This window comes from Elgaria multicarinata, chromosome 7 (assembly GCF_023053635.1).
Source record: "Elgaria multicarinata webbii isolate HBS135686 ecotype San Diego chromosome 7, rElgMul1.1.pri, whole genome shotgun sequence".
Taxonomy (NCBI): domain Eukaryota; kingdom Metazoa; phylum Chordata; class Lepidosauria; order Squamata; family Anguidae; genus Elgaria; species Elgaria multicarinata.
Window position 1 is genome coordinate 63,414,686 of NC_086177.1, and position 22,533 is coordinate 63,437,218.

The 22,533-nt window shown below is 40.8% G+C and overlaps 1 protein-coding gene across 1 annotated transcript in view; it reads left to right on the forward strand.

Annotated features, from left to right (window-relative positions):
- Positions 1 to 2,567: 2,567 nt before the first annotated feature.
- MAPRE2 (microtubule associated protein RP/EB family member 2) overlaps positions 2,568 to 22,533 on the forward strand; it is a 94,919-nt gene continuing 74,953 nt past the window's right edge. Inside the window, exon 1 of the mRNA XM_063130698.1 lies at positions 2,568 to 2,663. The gene's annotated coding sequence lies outside the window, so the exon portion shown is untranslated. The remainder of the gene's footprint in view (positions 2,664 to 22,533) is intronic.

The following is a 22,533-nucleotide window of genomic DNA, read 5'->3' on the forward strand; positions in this document are numbered from 1 at the left end:
AATCTCTGTTCAGGCACATGCCATCTCTTTTTTGCTGTCTTGGAAAGTGTCCCTTGTACTTGACATTCACAGTTAAACATACTTTTGCTAGGGGAGGCAAGCTCCTTTGTGAACCTGGGTATAAATTATGAAAGAAAATTTAGCAATTAATTATTGTAGGGTGTGAAGAAACAGACATTTTGTGAGGTAAAAGTTTAATATGTCCCGCTGTTATGTTTTATTACAATGACTGAAGACAAAGGGGTTAATAGTGTGTGTGTGTGTGTGTGTGTGTGTGTGTGTGTGTGTGTGTGTAATGTATGTCTTTTACTCAAGGCTTGAACCAGAGGAAAGATAAATTGTAAATATGGTGTGCTGGCTGAGTGACTGAGTTACTGTTACCATTGAGAGGTGAATATGAGTACAACTTTCTGGCTTATATATAGGAAGGTTGAATCAAAATTGGTACCATCTGATTGGAGAATAGATGAAAGTTCTAAAGATGTCTATTGGGTCTGAATTTGAATGGAGATGGTGTGATGAAGTGTTGCCCCCACCAAAAGTGACTGGCTTGACAGTTCTGCCAGGAGCAAGCATAAGGAGCTGTTGAGAGGCATCTGGAGAGTCTGTCAGAGAGAGTTCATCAGGAGGTGTCTTCATGAGATGTTGGGGAGCCTGAGAAAGATTTCAGCCAGGAAGAAGAGCAAACCACATGTTCAGGAAGCCAATCTGAGAGCATTTGAGGCAGAAGCTAGTCTGCAAGTCAGGAGAGGAAGTCTCCTAAAGCAGGATGAAAGAGCTGAAGCCTGAGTGTCAGCTGTTGGTGGTGGTGGTCTGAAGACAGAGCAGCTGTTTGATGGGACTGAAGACTTCAGGAGAAGGCTGTGAACAGCCTTAAAGGTTCCACTCTATTGCCAAACTTACCAGAGACAAATGCTTATCAAGCTCTCATTGCTAGGCCTTTGAGTTAATTGGGGTGGAGTCTTGATAGGGGAATTGGCTTGGGTTTGTTTATGGTTAGGAACTGGAGCTTCTAACAGCAGATTGGTGGTAACTAAGAATAAAAGCACCCTGCTTAAAAATAACGATATAGAAAGCTTGTTCTTAAGCATCAGCAATCTTAAACAAGAAGTCTTCTTGTTTATTTTATTTTTAAATAAAATGCTATATATCTTTGTTTGCTTTCCTTATATCACTGATCTGTTTGTCTCATATCTAATGACCATCAACCTTGGGAAAAAGTATATTAATTAAAGGGGTATAGACTTAATGGTTGCAGTCGAAGTGAATTCTGGGATTGCCCAGTGGTGAGGGGTGATCCTCCATAACTGGTGGCTGGCTGGCTGGCTGGGGCAGTTATGGGACTTATTCCCTCTAAACATGGATAGGATTGCGCCCTAAATATGATTTCTCCTACTTAGTGCACCAGTTTTTGTTTGTTGAGGTGTTACCCTCACAATCATTTCAGCATGGGATAACTATGCCACATGATGGCTGCTGGGAAAAGCCTCAGCCATGTTGGCTCCCAGTTACTTTAGCAGATGGTAAACTGCTTGTGTCTTATGAGTACAATGGTAGCATGCACTAGACGTGGCTGTTGGCATGCTAGTGCAATCACTCAAAAAGCAGCACCAAAGGTTGATTCCTGCACACTGAGGCATATGCACAAACCTGGAGTGTCACAGTTTGAATAAGGTGGGATCCAACATAGCTAGTCTTTTCCAATATGCTGATATGGTCACTGATATCGGATACATGAAAGCCATTTCCAGAAAAGTTTAGCAACACCAGGAAGAATAAGGTAACAGACTTTGGATGTCATGAAAGGGCAGCATATTGTTATTTATTGTATATATATTTTAGTGCCAGGAATGAAGACAGGTGCTTGTGGGATTTTTCTGCTTCATGTGTTCTTACCTAGTTTGGGGTACTATGCACTTTGACTTGTTTGTGTGGGTAGGCACCATTTGCTACTTCACCTTAGGCAGCAAAATGTCTTGAACTGGCTCTGCATTTAAGTCAATGAATCAAATCAATTAATGTAATGATCTCCCTAAAATTCTGATTCATACCCTAAGAATGGGCGGGATGTGTATGAAGGCACCAGATTCTCCTCCTATAGGGACAAGTAAATCGGCCCTTCTAATTAAAGGAGGGGCATCCATCGGCGTGTACACAGACTTGGCAAGTTCCCATTTCAACGCTGTTTTCGCTCAGCAAGAAAGAACACACGCAGCAGCAGCACGCAGGAAAATAACCGAGTAAAAACCTGCTTTGTGGTGTCACTGCTGGCGACGGCGGCCTTAGCTCGTTGAGGCCATGACTGAGCGAGCAGGAAGATAAGGAAGGCGGGCTCGGTTGGTCGCAAGCGCGACAGAACTCTCCCGCCGCCCATGGCAGCCCCGCAGACGCATGACACACTCCGCCTCCGGGCTGGGCTCTGCTAATTGGCCCCATTCCCTGTTCTCTTTCTTTTTCGTTCGTTGTTGCTGCTGCCGCTGCTACGCGCCAGGGCCGCCCATTCCCAGGGCCGCCCGGCTCGCCCGCCCGCCCGGCTCATTCACGTGGCTCTCGGGGTGGAGCGGAGAGGCAGTCGAAGCGGAGACGGCGAAGGGTGGGGAAAACAAAAGGCAGCTGTCAAAGGGGAAAGCGGCACGTTCGGCGGCCCAGCCCGGTGGGAACAGGTGAGTGGCGCGCGGTGGAAAGGGGCGCCTACCTCAGCCGCCCCACCTGCCCCTCGCAATGGCGAGGGCAGGGAAGGAGCCAGCAGACGACGGGGGGGGGGGGATCGCGCTGCCGGCGCCCCGGGCGCCCCAGAAGTTGTCAGGAGAACAGCTTGGTACCTGGCCACCTGGAGCCAGGTTGGGTCCAGGTGCCTGGTACGAGGAACCGGGACTGATTGTTGCTGGGGTTCTTGGCCAGGGGGAGGCTGGGTTGCCACGCTGGCAGTGGCGGCGCGTGAGGCTCCGAGGGGCTTTCCACGGACCGGGGGAAGGAGAGGAGGCACGCCGCCTTGCAGGAGGACGGCGGGCGCGGCTGGGGCGGGGGTGGGGGTGTCATTCCCCGGATAAAGTGAAGCTCGAGAGAAGGAAGGAAAAATAGTTGAGTCAGTGATGGGGGGCGGGGGTTAACTCGTCGTTGCGCTCTGAGGGGTTGGCAAGAGGCAGACGGCTTACAAAGAAGCCCTGTTTTTGCAGAGGTGTTGAAGCCGCTGCCAGCCCCGGGAGGAGCCTCTCTCTCCATACAAAGCTGGGGATGGAAGCCTCGTCGCCGATTGCTTGGCTTGCCATCTTGGTGCTTTTAAAAATTCCCTGGCCAGTGAGTGGAGCTGTGTGAGGCTTTGCTAGGTCAGGGGCAGAGCTTGGTAGGTTTGGGGGTGTGGGAGCGGGAGCGGGACTGGACCTGGATGCGGAGTCAGCAAGAGAGAGAGAGAGAGAGAGAGAGAGAGAGAAAAACACCGCTGCCATTTGGCTCAAAAATACCCCGTGTATTCAACTAAATACCTGATACCAAACCAGAGGCAAAAGCACCTGCATGGACAGATAAAATACTTGTCAGCGCTACCTGTTCCATTGGCAATGGACATTGGGTTATGTGCTTGGCCGTGATATTGATATTGAAACATTAATCTTGTTGGATGTTTTTAAACTCAAAGGTTAGCTATTGGATTTTAATTTATTTTTGTTTATTTATTGCGTCTTTTGCCACATAGCAGTATTTTTCAAAGTTTTTGAACTTGGTCCCCCTTCTATCCAGTCCTGAAACTAGAATATGACTGGCACAGGGGCATCTCGGGGCCAAATTACATGTGAGATGAATCACATATTTAACTGTGCATGCTTAATTTGGTCGCTTTTATATTAGATTAAAAGTAGGCAGTCTATCCAGATTGGGGCCGTGCAAATGTTTTACACTGAATATTGTTCTCTATCCCTACTTGTGTTTTGCCTCCAAAAGTGCTGTTCATAATAAACAGCACCTTCAGAGGCAAATAGGGTAGGGGGTGATTTTCTGCAGGAAACTGATACAGGGCCCTGGTCTTGATTGAGAGCATGTTCTGGATTGGATCGCTGTGGCAGCTTTTTCTCCAAAATGGAGGTGCCTAGGTTAAGCACACTTGTTTAAATACATGATTAATTGTGTGTAGGACTAGGTTCAGTGAAGGTTGGTGGCCCTGATATCTCTGGGCTGTGAATCCGCTCTGAATTTCAGTCAGAACTCTAAAGGAACTATCCAAAGTGTTTGGATTCAGCTAAGGTGCTGGGCTTAGCACCTTTTGTGTCTCTTTTAGAGTTCTGACTAAAACCCAGAGTGGATTCACAGCCCCACTGAAATCAGAGCAACCAACCTCTATTGACTAGGTTGGTCCTCAGGTTCCCTGCTAACACAGGGGAAAGAGGCAGAAAGAGAGGCATAGCCTCTTTGCAGCATGCATGCATAGAATTGCAGTTTTGATGTCTGCAATGGTAGATCTCTGCTCCTGGAAGGAACAGGTCCCTGTCTGGCTATCAGGGAAGGACTTTGGGGCAGAAGTCCAGGCCTCCATACAGAAGAATGAACAGGAGGGCCCCCACATGTTGTAGGGCTACCTTACCACATTTGGAAGTAAGTGAATTAATACCCATTACCATCTAAAGATGGGGAGCCTCATAAAGTACTTAATATAGTGCCCACAAGCCCCTGCAAAACTTTTTTTTTATTTTTTTAACATAGGTACATGGATTTGTATGTTTATCCATAGCAATGAATATACGTGAAATGCATACAGCTTTCTAGCAATTATACATAGGCTTCAACAAAAGCATATGACATATCCAAATAAGGATATATTTGAAGCTGGTGTCTATATACCTGTTCAGATGAAAGCATCATAAGATCCTCAATCTATTGCATTATAGGAGTGTTTTCCTTCCAGTGTTGTAATATCAGTCTTTCAGTGGTCAAAAGGGCATGGAGATTCCATTTACACTGACCTAATGTTAATTTCCTTGAAGCAGTTAAATAATTTAAAAGAGCATCACATCAGTGAAAATTAAAGACTGTTCCAGTACAACATTTATCTGTGTAATAACCTTCTCCCAATCAGAAGCAACTACTGGACATTGCCAAAACATATGTTTAAAAGAAGCATTACATATTGCACCACTAGCAATTAGTTGATCCCTCATTAAAAGATGTTGCAGTGTCCAAGAGACACAAACAAAAAGATTTTGCTGAATAAGATGCAGCCTGAGATCTATAGATGTGACAGGTAGTCATCAAAGCGCCAATTCACTGATTAGGCATTTTGTGCTGGTGCCCACAGCAGTTTCTCCAATGTGTCCATGGGTCCGAAAAGGTTAGGAACCCTGGTCTAAACTGCACTGTTTGGCCTCTAGCTGTGGGGAGGCAAAAGCACTTGCACATAAATAACCTTGGCAAGCAACTAACCTCATTTGTATATATGGAGGAGGCATATTTGATTTCATTTGGTATAGGGATTTACTTGTCATTTATCTATTTTAAGATGTCCTCATCTTAAGGAACAGCTACATTCATAATTCTGTCTAAAAGGTTAAATATGTTTTGGAAGTGGGAGAGATTAAGCTTCTTGTGTCATGTATATAACCCCCTTAACAAACCAGTGAATGAGGTCCAGCATATCATAGAAATGAGCACAATAGCAATGAAAATAGTTTCCTATACTAGCCAATCACTTCCCTCTACCACAACTTTGCATAGTTGAACCAGTGTGCTAGAGCCAGGCATTGTGTATGAGTACTACTGCTCAATATGGAAATAATAAATTTTGGCTGCTTTGAGTTACAACCAATCCTAGGATTATTCTAGCTTACAATCAAAGGCTGCTGATTTATTCATGCTAAATGCGTTAGTTCTGTTGAGAGAGAGAAAGTGTGTGTGTGTGTGTCTTTAATAAAAGATTTAGTGAATAAAATGCACAGCTGTTTGAATGGAACATTAACTGGTATGACCTCAGCAGCTAGTTAATATCCAATGTTCCCCTGTGCCCTAAAACACTCTTGATATATGTGTTATCTCCAGCTGGTCTCAGGAGCAGCTATGTAGGCTAAGCTTTTCCGGGAAATCTTGTTCTGTCTGCTTAGTTCTGTGCTACCAATTCTAATGGAGTCTACCAAAGACATAGTGCCAGTGGTGTTTTTAATTGAAATAGCAATTTGTGTATATTCCTGTTTTATAGTGGAAGAAAGTGAAGCACATAATGGTAACATTTTGTACAAGGCACATTTGAATGCATGTGTTTGAACCACCACACCACCCCAGAGTTATACTGAATTCACTTATTGTATTGAATGCAGCAAATGAAAACTGTTTTCAAAAGTATAAAAATCAAGCTAACTTCTTAGGTGTTATACAGCATAGCAACTGCTTTTTTTGCTATGCCCCCTTGATCTCAGTGTTCTCCGAGTGCCAAGTACCAGGACCTTAGCAAGAGTACCTAGTTCATTGGCGTTGATTAGCGTTATAGTGCAATATCCTAATCTATTAATTCTTTTAGTATGTGATCCTATGCCTGCTTAAGTAAAAGTAATCCTCGTTGAAATCAATGGAGCTTACTTCTGAGTAGACATGGATAGAATTGCTAGAGCCGGCCCTAGGGGTGGGTGAATGGGTGGTTGCTCAGGGTGCACCGAGCTGAGGAGGGTGCCCAGCTGAGCTCAGTGACTGTTTTTTAAATGTCCTGTCTGCAGTGAGCTAGGGTGGCAAAAAGCAAGTGTCTGTAACCTTTCAAGTTCTATAGGTTGCTTCGGTATGAACTACAAAAATGATCTTCCTTCAATTAGCTTTAAAGTATGTTTCTTTTTCCATTTCCACTTTCATGTCATTTGCACTAGGTAAAAATCAATGGAGCACAGCTTTTCTTTGCAGCAACTTTACTGAGTGCTTAGCATTTCAAATACTGTAAACACTATAAGTATTATATAAATAATAAAATAAACCTGTAAATTCTAAGAAGTCAGCTGGATACCTCTTTTATTTATAACTTTTCTTTATTATAGTTAAAGATGAAAATAATGGATATTCTAAAATAAAGAATGCTTACCAAAAGATAGGAACTGCTGCAAAACTTTATATAATATATAAAGTAAAACCTATGATCTGTTGTGTTGCATAGTGTATGAAAAGCCACAGAATGTGGGTTTTCATACTTTAGCTTATGCAAACTGTAGCACAGTGGCTGAGAGATCAAGGTTTTAAGCAATGTTGTTTACGATGGACTTCACATCTGCACCAGGCCCCATAAATCCTCTGGATGGCCCTGCAAAACTGACTTGGGGGAGGGGGGCACCAAAAGCATTCCTCTCTCAGGGCGCTATTTATCCTAGCCCTGAGGATTACACTGCCTATGTTATGTTTGTTTTGGATATTAACAATGTCTTCAGCAATTTGTGGCATTTGCCTCTAATTTGCCATTGTCCTTAGCCATATAATTTGCTTTATTATCATGATTAGATAAATGTATGGTGTACAGGTCAATGGCTATTAGTCATGACCAGTGGGACCTGCAACAAAATGTTGCAGTGTGGAATGGATCTGTTCAGTTCAGGTTTCTAACTAGCTAACAGTGCCCTTTTCCAAGATACTCCATTCCATCCCCTAACCCCATTTTTTTGTGGTTTTTTCCTCCCGTTCAGAAGATACTCAGCGTTCTACGGCCACAGGGCATGCCCAGTCTTCATTGGGCTGTTTTCTTGACCCTGAGATTTTTTCTTCCTAAAATTTTTCTTTTTCTGCAAATCTTGGGGTTCCCTTGAGCATGCTGGTACCTATGTGCCCTATTTTGGGTACATAGCCAGCATAATTGAGCATAATAGTATAAATGGGATCTACAACAAAATGTTGCAGCGTAGAGTTCAGGATTCAAGGCAGCCAGCCATTATGGGACCTGCAATCCAAAACATCTGGAGGATTCCAGGTTGGGGAAGGCTACAGTAGTATTTGGATAGTGCCAGCGGGAGGAGCAGCAGAGGTGTTTTTCACCTCCCTGTCCTCTTGCCCTGGATTTTGTGCCAGACAGGCTTTTCTACCCATCTGGCTAGGGCACTTCAGAGGGGGAGGGAAGGAGGATGGAGATGCCCCAGGATAGCTTATCTGTTCAGTCTCCTTCCCTCCCTGCCAACCGGCATGTCCCCTTCTCCCCTGTCGCAAGGTTCGTTTCTGACCTCGGAGAGCAACCAGTGCAGTTCCTTCTGTGTCGAGTGTTGGGAGAGGGGGGGATTGGAGCTACAGTTCCCCCCCCCTCTGATGTCAGAATGCTGTCTCTGTCCTCAGAACTGGAAATCTGAAATATCCTATGGTCTCTCAGATGCTGCCTAGGGGCCATAGGATTGCTCTCCAAGAGGGTTTTGTCATTTGTAAAATCCTGTAGCTTGGATCTATTCATGAATTTCGTAGCATCAGTAGTATCCTGTTGTTCATTTCATAGCCCACTGTAGTACTATGGCAAATTCTGAAGCAGGGTGGATTTGATTTAAATTCACAAGATCTCATGATGGATGCATTGTGTAAGGGGCAGTTAACATGATCCCTATCCCTGCTATAATAGAACATGTGTAGACTATATAGATACTCTTCCCAAATTCTACACTTGGAATATGTTGTGTAAATAAGGTAATAAAGATAATATTTGCACATCAAGAGCTGGGATTTCTTACAATTTGGATTTTAGACATTTCTAGAGTAATGGAGGTAATGCCACCTGCATCAGCTTTCTGAATGCCAATAGCTGGAAACCTGGCAAGAAAACAGGAAGTAGCTAATAAAAAATCCTTGTCTCTTAACAACACCGTGGTTTGGAGTTTATTTATTTATTACATTTATATACCACCCCATAGCCGAAGCTCTCTAGGCAGTTTACAAAGGTTAAGTTGCTGCTTCTGCATCTCTTTGATGGTTGATCTTCCCCTTGAGCTGATCCTGCTAGTATATTTGGACTAGCAGTACATTTTATGTCTGGCTTATTGGGTGTTTAGCATGTCAGCATGCCAGTCACTCTCAAAAGCACTGAAGAAAGCAGATATATGGAAGTACAGCAATAGTGACAGGGGAGGCACAAGGAGTATTGACTAATGTCAAGAATCATTTGCTGCTAAGTCTTATTAAAGGACAGTTTCTGTGCAGTAGCCTGATGAAACAGCAGAGCATGCTGCCTCCATTAACAATGCACAGCTGATGCTGCCATGTAGAAAGTAACAACTGTGGGTGGTAGAAATCCTTCCTCTAACATTATTATTATTATTTATTATTATTATTATTACAAGGACGTATTCATTGAAGCATAAAGATATTTTAACTGCTTTTTCCTAATTAAATAGGCTGCTACTTGGTTCCCGACACACCCCAGTTACAATTAGTAAAATACAAAGGCCCTGGTCTAGCTAAGGTTAGGTATTCCACCAGTTTCAGTGAGATTTGGTCATGAATTAGTTGCAACTAACATTTCTTTCAATAGGAGGCTTCAATCTTAAGCATACTTACTTGGACAGAAACCACATTGAATACAGTGTGACTTCTGAATGAATATGTATAGGATTGTGGGACCAATGTATTCTGTAGTACATACATCAGCCTTTTCCAACTCAATGCTCTCCAGTTGTTTTGGGCTACAACTCTCAGCATTCCTGATGCTTGGCCATGCTGGATGGTCCTAATGGGAGTTGAAGTCCAAAACACTTGAAGGGCACCATGTTGGAAAGGGATGACATACAATATCAATGCCTTCCAATTATGTAGAACTCCTTTTGCAATAATGGAATAGTAGTTATTAGAGCAGTTCATTTTACTAGGAACACTAAAGGAGACACACTACAAAAATTTTCAACTTGGAGTTATAGCAAGACTCAATATAAAGCCAAAATTCAAGTAAAAGAGTTAAATATAGTGGAAGCCCACTAGAGTGTTGGAACTTTCTCGCTCTTTCCTCTTCCCTGCAGCTTTCTGTGCTGCATGAAAATCTGCTCTGGAGGGTCAGCAGAACGACACCATTGGATACAACTCAGAATCTGTGGTAGACGTTATTTAGATAAATTATTAACTTTGAAGTTCTATTTCCTACACAGACTCATCTAATTGCTTCAAACAATGATAAATGTTGCTTACATTGTAGGCTTTAGAGAGGTAATATACTCTTAAGCCCCATCTGTATGTTGGAGATCTGTTTCTGTTGAGGCAACCATGCTATTGCTCTCTTATACACATTCTCTGGCTTGCAGTCAATTAAGGGTACATTGCAATTCTAAACTAAATTTGGATTCCATCAGTAGGTGACCAAAACATTTTTAATAACATTCATCCTAAGAAAGAATTACTATTATGCTGCCATTAAGACATCCCGCTTATTAAAAACATGATTTCCTTAAAAAAAATGTAACAAACATTACTTTTTTAGCTGGGGAAAAATATGCACTTGAAGGTGGGATATGATTGAACAACATCCATGCAAGCTTTGGGGTAGTTTTCCTCTATTCTCTAAAGGGTGGCAAAGGAGGTATCACTTTAGAGAGAGAAAAGCCAAGAAATTTCTATTTAACCCCTCATATTTTTCATATCCATTTTGGAAATATTTAGTATTTTTATGTGTAGACTTTACAAAACCCATTTATGAGTGGCAGTGTAAACTGAAGAGTCTGCAAATCAGGGTGGAGTCAGTCGAATACTACCTTGTGGCCTGTATCCAGCTGACTGCACAGGCTCCATACCGTTGTTGGTTGGTTTGTGTCTAGCAATACAAATTATGGCTGGAGAAATATGTAACTTTCTTCAGGCCATCAACACTTAGATGTTTCTTGACTAAACACTGTGAATTCCTTCTAAAGGAAACTTACTTCATGTTCCAATGAGTGCCTGGATGAAACTGAAAATAAGGGTGCTGTTGTGCTCCTGTTCTGCTTGTGGATTTCGTGTTGACAGTTGGTTGGCCACTATGTGAACAGAATGCTGGACTAGATGGACCTTTGGTCTGATCCAGCAGGGCTCTTCTTTTGTTCTATGGGTGAAGACAGGTTCGGAGTTCACAGAAGGAAAATTTCTAGTCCTCTCCTTCCTACTGCAGCCACCTGCAGCTTCTCTGGATGGTCAGAATCCTTCCTGAACTGTGTGAAAAGGGATCCAGTATGCTACTGGGAGAAGGGGAATTGCCCAGAATCAGGCTTGGATCCTATGTTAACTCACAGCACAGTCCTATAAACATCTACTTAAAAGTAAAGCTCATCGAGTTCAGTTGTGCTTTCTTCCAGGTACATGGTATAGAATTGAAACCCCAAGGAAGTTCATAGAAGGAAAGTTTGCCATACCTTCAGCAGCCCCTCTCCTGCATCCTGCCACATATTCTTCAGGAGACCCCCACTAAGTCTCCAGAGAGGCTGGGTGGGGGTGGTTTGCAAGAGCAATAAAACTTTCCTTCTGTGAACGTCCTTAATATATTTTAGGATCCAAACCAAAGTTTATAAGTAGAATGGCATAAGTTTTGGTCATTAAGGTATTGTTGATCAATAGCTATAGATGGATGGATGTTCTATGTGGTAGAAGTGGTTTGGCAATACATTCATTTTGCAGCATTTATTTTCAGGGCAGATCATGTGTGCTCAAATGTAATAAATAATCACATGATCTACCATGTTAGATGTGCTTTTCTAGACAGGTCTATTCACAGCTAACTCCCATTGAGTTTAATGGGGCTTACCCCCCAAGGAAGTGATTATAGACTTGCAGTCTTAGAATGTATGTCAGTTTTTACCCTTATAAGCAAGAATTCCTTAATGAACAAGACTTATGTCAGTCACTCTGCTTTATAAGTAACTTGGCTTGTACTGGATGTGTCCAGTCAGAATGCAACTCACAGTGGACCTGTGAAAGGAAAAGTATGTCTCCCTTTATAACCCAGCTGTCAACAGCAAGTTGGAATCTACATGTTATTGTTCCAAAGGAATCCTTTGAGCCACAAATTCAGACTGAGAATTTGCTGACTCCTCTGAATCCTATTGTTTGTAACAGCTTTTAGTCCTCCTGGACCATCCTTTGGAGCGGAGAGGTCTCCTAGAGTTTATTGAAAGAATAATATGAGTGAGGAGGCAGAAGCAATCATTGGAAATTATATCCTTGCACAAATTAGCATCATTTTTATGCATGCTCTTCTGACAGCTCCCCCTAAAGAGGTAGCATGAAAGTAGGATCTTACCTATTAGTTACCACAGCAGAAAGCTAAATAGTTTGTGGCATTGGCAATAATAGACAATTTAAAAAATCTCACAGGCTACATTCAGTCCTGCTGGTGATTCTGAATTGCAGAGTTCCTCCTTTGAACTTGCTCCACTTCATGCCTTATGTCAGGAGTTAATTTGCTAGTACAGCAGGCAGCTCTTATCTTCTAGCTGCATAAGTACTTGCCTTTTAAATATGAGTAAGACTGAAGTCTGATTTTAAAAATAGGTTTTTTGGGGGGCAACCAGCCATCTGTCTGTTATGTTGTTCAAGGTTAGGTTATTATTAGTAACCCATCAACAACGTGGGCTGGATATTGTGCAGAACACAAAACTGATGGGGTCGCCTGGCCAGTAGGTTTATAAACTAAGCAAGATGAACATAACAGTTTAAAAGATCTGTATTTGATAGTAAAATTAGGGGAGTTAACTGATAGCAAACAGTGCAGAATTGATAGATGGGAGAGGGCTCCAAAAATGGTTTGGAGAAGGTCTTAAGGGAAGGGAGACAGCTTGTTGGATAAACTTGGGGATGCATGTTCAGCATAGTGTTTTTTTGTGAACCGCCCAGAGAGCTTCGGCTATTGGGCAGTATAAAAATGTAATAAATAAATAAATAAATGAAATGAAAGAAAGCATGAATACAATGGAAGCCAATGCTAGCCCAGTTTTGTCTAATATCACTTGTAACTTCCAAATTCTATATAGCACTGAACACTCTGATGGCACTATATAGACATCATGAAATGCTATATAGACATGGGATACTAATAGTTAGATGTACTTGTGTTGAGCAAGAGAGCAACAATTGGGGAATGAGAAGAGAGGTGGTAAGCAAAATGGCACAGCATCAGAGTTATGGATTATGGATGTGAAGAAGCATGACCTCATGTAAAGTTACATGAAAGTGATGTGCAAAAATAAGGGGAGCGATGCAGGAGTCATAGAAATGAGAAAACATTATTTTCTACATAGGATTCTTTTGTTGTCTTTTTTAAAAAAATTATACTAAAATTCAAGACTAAAATTTGATGGATTAGCCACTGCTCTTAATTTTGTTTCTTATGGTGTCTAGGATGCTGACAAAGGGTGGCTAATATTTGTATCCTTGCTTGTGAGCTAGAAATGCATTGTTGTAATAGTCTTAACACTTAACTTTTAATAACATCATATAGCCTTCCATGTGCTTTTAATCATCATCTACAGTAACTAACATGAATCATAGTATGAAAAACTAAGTTTGTGGTTTCAGAGTAAGAGTAGTGTTGGTGCTCCACCCACTATACCCAAAGAAAAATATCACTTAGCAGAAAGAATAGCACTCTACTTGAGAGTACTTAAACATCTGTCAGTGGAGAAAGTTAGCAGAAGTGTTGCAGTATATGTAGTGTTTAACTAGGAATGCAAGCTAAAAGCTTAAAAAAAGAGGGGACACTGTAGAGATTCTTAGTGCTGGGATAGGGGAGAGAGAAGAGACCCTGATAATGAGCCATATGTTTGTCTAAATTATGTGCTTAGGGAATTTCTTTGCCGTTTTGACAACTTGGGTGGCGGTGGCTGTAACTTCTGTTTCCCTAGCCTATTTTTTATCTCCATTTGTTTGCCTAATTTAGTGTTTATCTACATACATAACAAGTAAATATACTAATTGCAACCCTTGTCACTAGAAATATAAATTGTTTCATATTTGCTTTATTAAATTTATTTCTCCAGAAGTTTAAATTTACTTAACGTTGACCTGATGGGCATCTTGTGTAAAGTTTTTGTTTGTTGGGACTTCACCCCCCCCCCCACTAAAGTCAGAAAGTAAGTGAAAATTATACACTGCTACTATAGTTCATATAGGGGACACACTTTTATAGTTATTTAGTGAAAAGAGACAATGATGAAGGGAGGGATTTGGAAGTTTTTAGTCTTAACTCTTTCCTTTAGATATTCTTCTGCTTCCCCATAGATTACAAGTAGACATAAATTTAAGAGGCATAAACATATTCTGAGAGTGAGAGTGAAAGACATCTTAATGTTGAATAGCATACTCAGCAGATTAGCCACAAGGGCCTACTATATAATGGCTGAAAGTTGACCTATTGCCATGGAAAGCCCACATGACATTGGTAAACTATTGTGAAATAGGATTCTGAAAGTTGAGAGGATGAGGCAAATCAGTTGCACTGTAGGTGATTAGAGACAGGATTTAGGAGAGATGAACTGTCCCAGCAAAAATCCATGGCTGGATATAGACCTTAAATCAGATATCCCACGACAGATGCCTAAGATGAGCAATGCAGGTCATTTCAAGAATTTGTGAAAGTTTTAATTCTCATTTCTCACTGGAGAGAGCAATTCTATGGGAGGGAGTCCAAAAGATCATAGGATCATTCAGAGTCCCCCTCCTAAGGCCATAGACACGCTATGACTTCGGAAAGGGGACTCTGAGTTCTGATGCCTGTCTCAACTGCCGGGTAAAGAGCCACACCAGGAAGGTCATAAATGTGGCCTCTGAGGGAAGGAAAAGGGGTGTTTTGGGGGTGGGGCAGAGAAAGGAGTGGCCATGATATGAGAAATCCTATGGCATCTCCAGCGCTGGCCTAGCCTCCACCAGCACAACCTCTCTGGATAGGCTCAAAAGCCTGTCTAGAGGAAAAACATTTAAAATGAGGACAGAGAGGTGAAAATTGCCTCCATTGCTCTTGCCGCCCTGCTGGCAGCAGCCCAGCAAGGCCATGGATACACAGAAGCTTCTGAGATCAGAAGTTTCCTTATAAACGGAGCGCAATCCATAACGTTGCACTCTTATAATCTTAACATGTAAAATTGGTGCATTTACTTTCAATCAACTTGGATCTCTGGTTATTATCATCTCAGACAAATATCCCACAAAAGGGGCCCAGCAGGAAGAAAAACATGTTTCTGGGTTGATTCACATTCTAAATCTAAATAAACTTGCATAAGGGGAGGTGATGTCACATGACAGAATATGCCACGTTCCATTTCATGGTTGCATTTTTTTCCCTTTGAAACATACAAATTCATTTAAGTGTAGACCAGTTCCAAAATGTACATTTCCTTGCCCATCTACAACCATTACCCAGAGGACCTTCTCTTCTGCTGCTCCCAGACTGGAATGGCCTGCTGGGAGAGATTCGCCAACTTAACAGTCTTTCTGAATTTAAAAAAGCTATAAAGGCTGATCACTTCTGGCAGGCCTACCCAGTAAAATTTTAAGATGTCTTAAAAGATTTTAAGATTTTAATAATATATTGGTTTTATATTTTTAACCAGTTTTATGTATTTCATATTTTTGCATTCAATGTTGTTCCCTGCCTCGATCCATAGAGTAATATGGATTACTCCCAAAAGTAATAAATACCGCAGGCCGCAGGGATGGGTGGGTAGCCCTGACTGAAGCAGCATCCTTGTGATTTTCCCATGTCCTTTGTAGTGGACACGCAGGTTTGAAGAGAGTATTATGGATGCTCTCAAAAAATGGCTGTCATGGGGTGGGGCTTCCTATTAATGAAATAATGGGTGTGGCCCACATGTTTCTAGAAGGCTGCAGTGCAGATTTGAGTAAATTTGTGGGGAATCAGTGGCTGGGCTTTGTGGATTTTATTAAGGGTCTCCCTACTGTTTACCGCATCATTCAAGAACTGCATTATTTCTTTACTTCGTTACTATCTGTTCAGGCGAATAGTTAAGTGTATCTCTGGTGCAGCATACTACAGCTCAAGGTGTATGCTCACTTTTCTATCACTTTGTTAAAGGAGAAAATTTCCCTTCTATGGTGTTTACTTTGTTTTTCTTCTGTTTTAAACTTTTAAAGATTTCATATTATGTTTTATCAGCTTTTAATTTTTTTTAAAAAAAGTTGTACTACTTTGGCTATTGCATAGTATTGAAATGTAATAAATGAATTAACTGATAATAATTGTATATATTAATTATTTCTAAGGGTATTGAAATTTGTCTCAACTCATATTTTGCAGGACTAATATCAAATTGAGTTTAAATTTCAGTTTTAGAATAATTTCTCTTACTATCAATGGTGCCTATTCTCTCAGTAAGGATAGCTTTGTAATATTTGGCTGATCTCTTTCCTCATGTCAAATTACAGCAGTAACAAATTGTATTCCATCCAAGCTCAGTGCTATGGGGTCCTAATTACAGTAGTCAAGATGTCAACTGTTCTAATACTTCCGAAATTGACAAGCACTGGAGTGGAATGCTGCTATTATGCAGTGCTCTAGTAAATAGGCAGTCAAACCACATCTATTTTGTACAGTACGTTATGAGTCATGAGTAATTAAATCTGCTCTAAGAAGTTATGAATCAGTCCTATAAAATACATACACTGAGTAAAAGCTATTTATGAACTGTGGTATTTTCCCAGAGTATGATTTCAAAAGCAGGCTAAATAAAACAAAATTTGCAGGCAGTGAGGTGGCAGGAAGTTCCAAAAGCCCCAGCTTTTTGCTTGTTTGCGTTCTCCCTGCTGTTTTCCCCTTTTCCTCTTCTCCAACCCATCTCCTGATTTCACTGAACATTACTGCCAGGGCTAGCAGTCAAAGTCCATTTCTGCTTATTATGCATAACCATGCAAATTCCACCTGCCTTCCCCCACCCACTTGAGATTCTTACAATAATTAAAGTGTTTATGTTAGTAGATGTGGCTTCAGAATTAGGACCTTAGTTGCTAGTTCACTTCAGGAAGGAAACTTCTGTTATCAAGCTTAAACAGGAAACATGGGTTGAAGTTGTAGTTAGTAGACTACGTCTTGTGCAGCCCATGTTAGCAAATTCATAACAATCTCTTCCACAACCTGGTGCCTTCCAGATGTTTTCGACTTCAAATCCTCTCAGCCACAGCCAGCATGGCCAATGGTCAGGAATTCTGGAACTTTAATCCAAAACATCTGGAGGGCACCAGATTGGGGAAGGGACAGCGTATGAGACAATTGTCAGATGTTAGAAATGTGGCTGGGTGTTAGAACTTTGCCAGGGAGCCCAATTACATCACACTTCCTGCAGAAAACTTTATCATATATTTTTTTTTCTATATTAGTCATACTGTGGATAGGAATATAATGGTTACACAGTTTTGCACCTGGTGCAAAGCCAGAATTATTTCTCCATTCTGATTACTTATCCATTTTTAAATAAGAAGACATTGCACAGCTTCAGATAGGATAGGTATGCGGGAGGAACAAGAAATGCAAACAACATCAAAGGGCTTACTTTAAACAACCAAACTATTTTTCTTAAATTATCTTTTGATAATTTATCTGTAGATGTGAATGTCATCATGAAAGCAATTACATAGCTTTAAAAAGGTAAACACTTATGGCTTGGATCCAGATGAAGACTGCAACCTTATGCTTACTGATCTAGGAGTAAGCCCCATTGAACATAATGATACTTCTTGGTAAACAAGTATGCTACATAATATAGTATTTGTGCTGTCACTCATTGATAGGTCACATTGACATCAGTGTGACTTTAAGTTAGTCATTCCTAACTTTTCATATTGATCTGTTTCCATCCAACTCAATGGTATGGTTATTTCAAAAATTTCAAATCCAGGAAAAAGGTATGCCAGAGTTTGAGTTCTGTTAGATTAAGTATATTGTTCAACACTAAAGGAAACCAGATAAATGTGCAGGTGCCCATCACATCTAGCATCTACAATATTTTAAGATTGAACAATATAGACAAAGCAATGCAGTTTCCTAAAGAAAATATGGACATAAGATGAAATCCATTATGTTCACCAGAATGATGATGGCCAGGAAAAAGGAACAGTGTCTCAAATGGTAACCTTGCAGCCTGATCCTTTTTGAGGTACGTTCCAGAACTGTACACAGTATTCCAAGTACAGTCACAACATAGACTTGTATAAGGGCATTATTATATTGGCAATTTTATTTTTGATATCTTTCTTAATAATCCCTAACATGGAATTTGCCCTTTTAACAGTACTGGGCCAACATTTCCATTAAGCGATTCACCAAAATCCCAAGACCCTTGGTCATCCACCACCTGCTCAGACCTCATCAGCTTATTCACGGTTAGGATTTTTGCCCCAGTGTGCATCACCTTACACTTGCTTACATTGAATTGTACTTGCCATTTTAATGCCCATTCCCCCAGTTTGGAGAAATCCTTTTGGAGCTTTTGACAATCCCTTTTTGTTTTAACCATGTCCAATAATAAATATACAGCTTTACTCAGAAGTAAGTGGCCCATTTATTCCATGGCACTTACTTTCAGAGATTTATAGAGATACATAATGCATAGGAGTGCAACCTTGATCACAACAGAGTTACAGAGTTACAGAATGGCAATCTCTTAACAAATGGAATCCTTAGGCTGTAATACTATATACATTTACCTTGGAGTAAGCACTATTTACCTCAGTGAGATTTACTTCTGAGTAAACATGCATAGAACCATAGACACCTAGAATAGTAGAGTTGGAAGGGGCTTATAAGGCCATCGAGTCCAACCCCCTGCTCCATGCAGGAATCCACCTTAAAACATACCTGACAGATGGCTGTCCAGCTGCATCTTGAATGCCTCTAGTGTTGGGGAGCCCACTACCTCCCATAGAATTGCACTGTTAAGCTTCTAATACCCACCTTTCCTAACATGACATATGGAGCCCTGAGCTCCTCAGGGGACAACTGCTAGCTATCTCGAATACTTTGTTGCTGCTCATAATACCAGATGCAGATGTGTCTACTACCTCTTAGCCAGGAGACATCTCCTATTCTTCTGAAGTTGTCACCTTCTGCTTCAGTGCACTGTAATCCAGCTGGCAACTGTCTCATCTAGTTGGCTATAGTAAGTAGGATTTGGGTGGAATAAGAAATCAAGTGGTCTGACATCTGTTTCTATTCAGGCACTGCAAAAATCCAGCCTGCCTTTAGTACATTTCTTTGAAACATTTTTATCCTGCTTCTATTATTATTATTATTATTATTATTATTATTATTATTATTATTTATTTATTTATTTATTTAGCACCATCAATGTACATGGTGCTGTACTAAATGTTGTAATTTCCAATGGGGGTTATACAGATTACAATGTTACATTAAAATGGCACACTAAAAATACAACAATAATGTAAAAATGATTGACAGTCTTTTGTTCAACATAAATAACGATGGGCTGAAATAGTTCTATGAGTACTGATCACTGAGTAAACATGACAATACATCTCTACAATTCTGTGCTATATTGTCTGGATAGCTATAAATTGCCCTTTATCAAAAGTAATCGGGATTGTGAACAATACATATAATTTTAAAATGCAATAATAAAAAAGCAATAAAGGGTAGTTAAAATAATAATAAGACAATTTTACCAGCTTAAAATGCCCAGGAAAACAGAAAAATGTTGACATGATATCAAAATGATTGCAAGCTTGGCGGCAGTCACATTTCCATGGGGAGGATATTCCGCAAATGGGGTCCCACAACAGGGAAGTTTATTTCTCTAGTTGTCATACAACAGCTAGCAATCTCCTTGAGAAGAGCCTTCCCTGTCAATCTAAAGACATGGGCAGGAAAGTATAGCGAGAGGCAGTCCATCTGGTATTAGGGTACCAAACTGTTTAGGGTTATATAGATAAGCAGTAGCACCTTGGATTGGGCCCAGAAGCAGCTCCTTTAGAATTGGTGTAATATGATTCCATCTGGCCACATCCATTAATGTTCTAGCAGCGACATTCTAGTTTAATCTTCCAGGTTCTCTTCAAGGGCAGCTCCTCATAAAATGTGTTATAGTAGTCAATATTAATTACAGTGGTAAATGAATATTTACGTTCATTTTTAATCATGTCACCATCATGTTTGGAATTCATTTAACTAGCATAGTAACACTTCTCCTGTCCCAATAACCAATCTTTATAGCTGTGTGTGATAGTTAATATGGACCATCTGTACCTTTTCTTCTAAAGCTTCAGTGACTCTAAAGGCAATACTGTCTGAAAATATATAAAAATGTAATTCCTGGTGCTTAAAGAAGATTTCCTTATCTAGTCATGTTTTCTATGTACATTTTTTAAAAAGAAGATTTTGTATAGATGTAATTTTCAAGTAGATGGCACATTGCAGGTTTCTTGTAAGCCTTAGCCTACATTTTAAAGTTTGATGAATGACTTTTTAAGAGATTATTTTATGTTGAGCTTGATACCTTAGAACAATAGGCTTCAACTGGCAAACAAGTGGGAAGGAAAATAAGACAGAAGAATACTGTGATAAGGTTGAAAAATGATAGGAACTAAAGCACTGATGAGTTCTTGGCAGCCAGAAGTATGTTTCAATGAGGGCATAGATATTGTTTTCTTTTACTTGAAAGGAGCTACTGGTTACTGGCACCACTTTTGTTCCTTGAAATAAATCGTTCTGAGTTGGATGAAGCAGTGATCCACTTCCCTTCCAACTGACCTATTAGAAAGCAATCCTTCTTTGTGTCCTGCCTGGCATTGTTGGTTATATCTTGAACAGCATCACAAAATATAATTCCTTACTGCATTTCTATATAGAACACCTCTCTGGAATTAGTGTATATACTCTGTGTTTTTAGCAATAACTCCCTTCTTTTGGAATAGACAGATTTTTATAATGGATTTCTTACTCCAGAAGGCTTCAGTCCTCTGCCATTAAGACACAAGGTAAAGACGGTAAAATCAGTGAGTACATTTCTAGCCTTCCCTTCTGTAAAATGATGCTGCTTGATCTCAGCCATGATCAAATGGTCTAAATATATCTTAAAATAGAAATCTGTTCATTTTCTCCTCCCACCATTCCCACTGATCACATTTGCAATCCGGCTCTAGAGATCTGGAGCTCTATCACACCTACTTTTTTTCCTGGTACACACCCATGATTTTGACCTCTGTTTCATTAGCGCAGCAAGCACAGGTCCCTTTCATGATCGTCACTATACCGGTGAACTCTCTTTTCACTTGTTTGCTCTCCTGCTATTGTGCATGCCCCACCCCGCCCGTTCTCCTTCCCCCTCCAGTTCATTGGCTCTTGTTGGGTGATGGATGTGGGCATCTCCACTCGGGACCTGATTTATTTATACAGAGCATTCCCAACATCAGAGCGATCACAATGGTTACAGTTTGGTGAGTCACAGGCAGGACTTTCATATGTCACAGAAGTCCCCAAAGTGTTTGGGAATCGCTAGGGTGGGGGGAGCAAGGAGGATTTTAAGCCAGGTGCAGAGTCCTCCTGACAGCACAGGGGTGACTTTCTTCACCACCTCTTTGCTTAAGTCAAGCCAGATTCCCAACTTTCACACACTGTTTTCTTCATGCCTTGTTGGAAAAGCATCGCCAAGGCTGCCCCTCGCTTCTTCTTTGGCATTTAAAGATCTCAGTGTATCACCCATTTTCACTGTCCATACCCCAGTTATTTTATCCCCGCTCTCCCAATACCAATTAATTACACTTCACAACGTATGTTCACTGCACCCATTCTTCCCAGCCAAAGTCCCAATGAAACAATCATCAACTTCATAGGTAACCATGGAAAACCCCAGACGCATCAGCCAATGTGATTGACATAACCAAAATGCTTACAGCTCCCTCATTTTTAAAGGTAAAGAGAAAAAACATGGCACCATAATAGCTCTTAAGAAGGGCTTAAGGCATGCCAATTTTGAACAAGATCTCATCATCCATTGATTCTTTATGATTTTTTTTATTTCCCCCCTCAAACCACTCACCCACATAAACACACACACACCCCTCTCTGATTCTGCGTTAATCCACTCCTGCACATTTATGGAGGGAGCTTTTATCCTCCATAAATGCACAGTGGTGGATTAACACAGAATCAGAGAGGTGTGTGTGTGTGTTACCTTTAAAAATTGCCAGTTCCTTCCCCTATTTTTCATTTATACCACCAGCAGATGGCACTAGTTATTGTATGTTTTCCATTTATTACTGCATTTTCTCAGTTTTATAAAATGGCTGATTTCCCCTTAGAAACAGTGGGAAAGGCATTGGAGGTTGATGACATCATGGACAGGACCTGCAAACATCTGTGAGTGACCAATCACGAGCATGCGATAAATTGCTTGTGTAGAGAAGCTCTCAGTCATGAATGCTTTAGACACTACTGTGGATAGAATGATAGAAAACTCTGACAGCTCTGCTTGTGGCCTTGAGCAAATTCTATAGACCTTGGTTGGGTTAGGTGCTGCAAGCTCTTGACTCACTATGAAATCACTTGAAATGGCTCAGCTGAGAGTAGTGTCATGCATGCTTGTCAGGCTCATTGAAAGTGGTGTCCTTGGCACTGCAGATTAATGGACACAATAT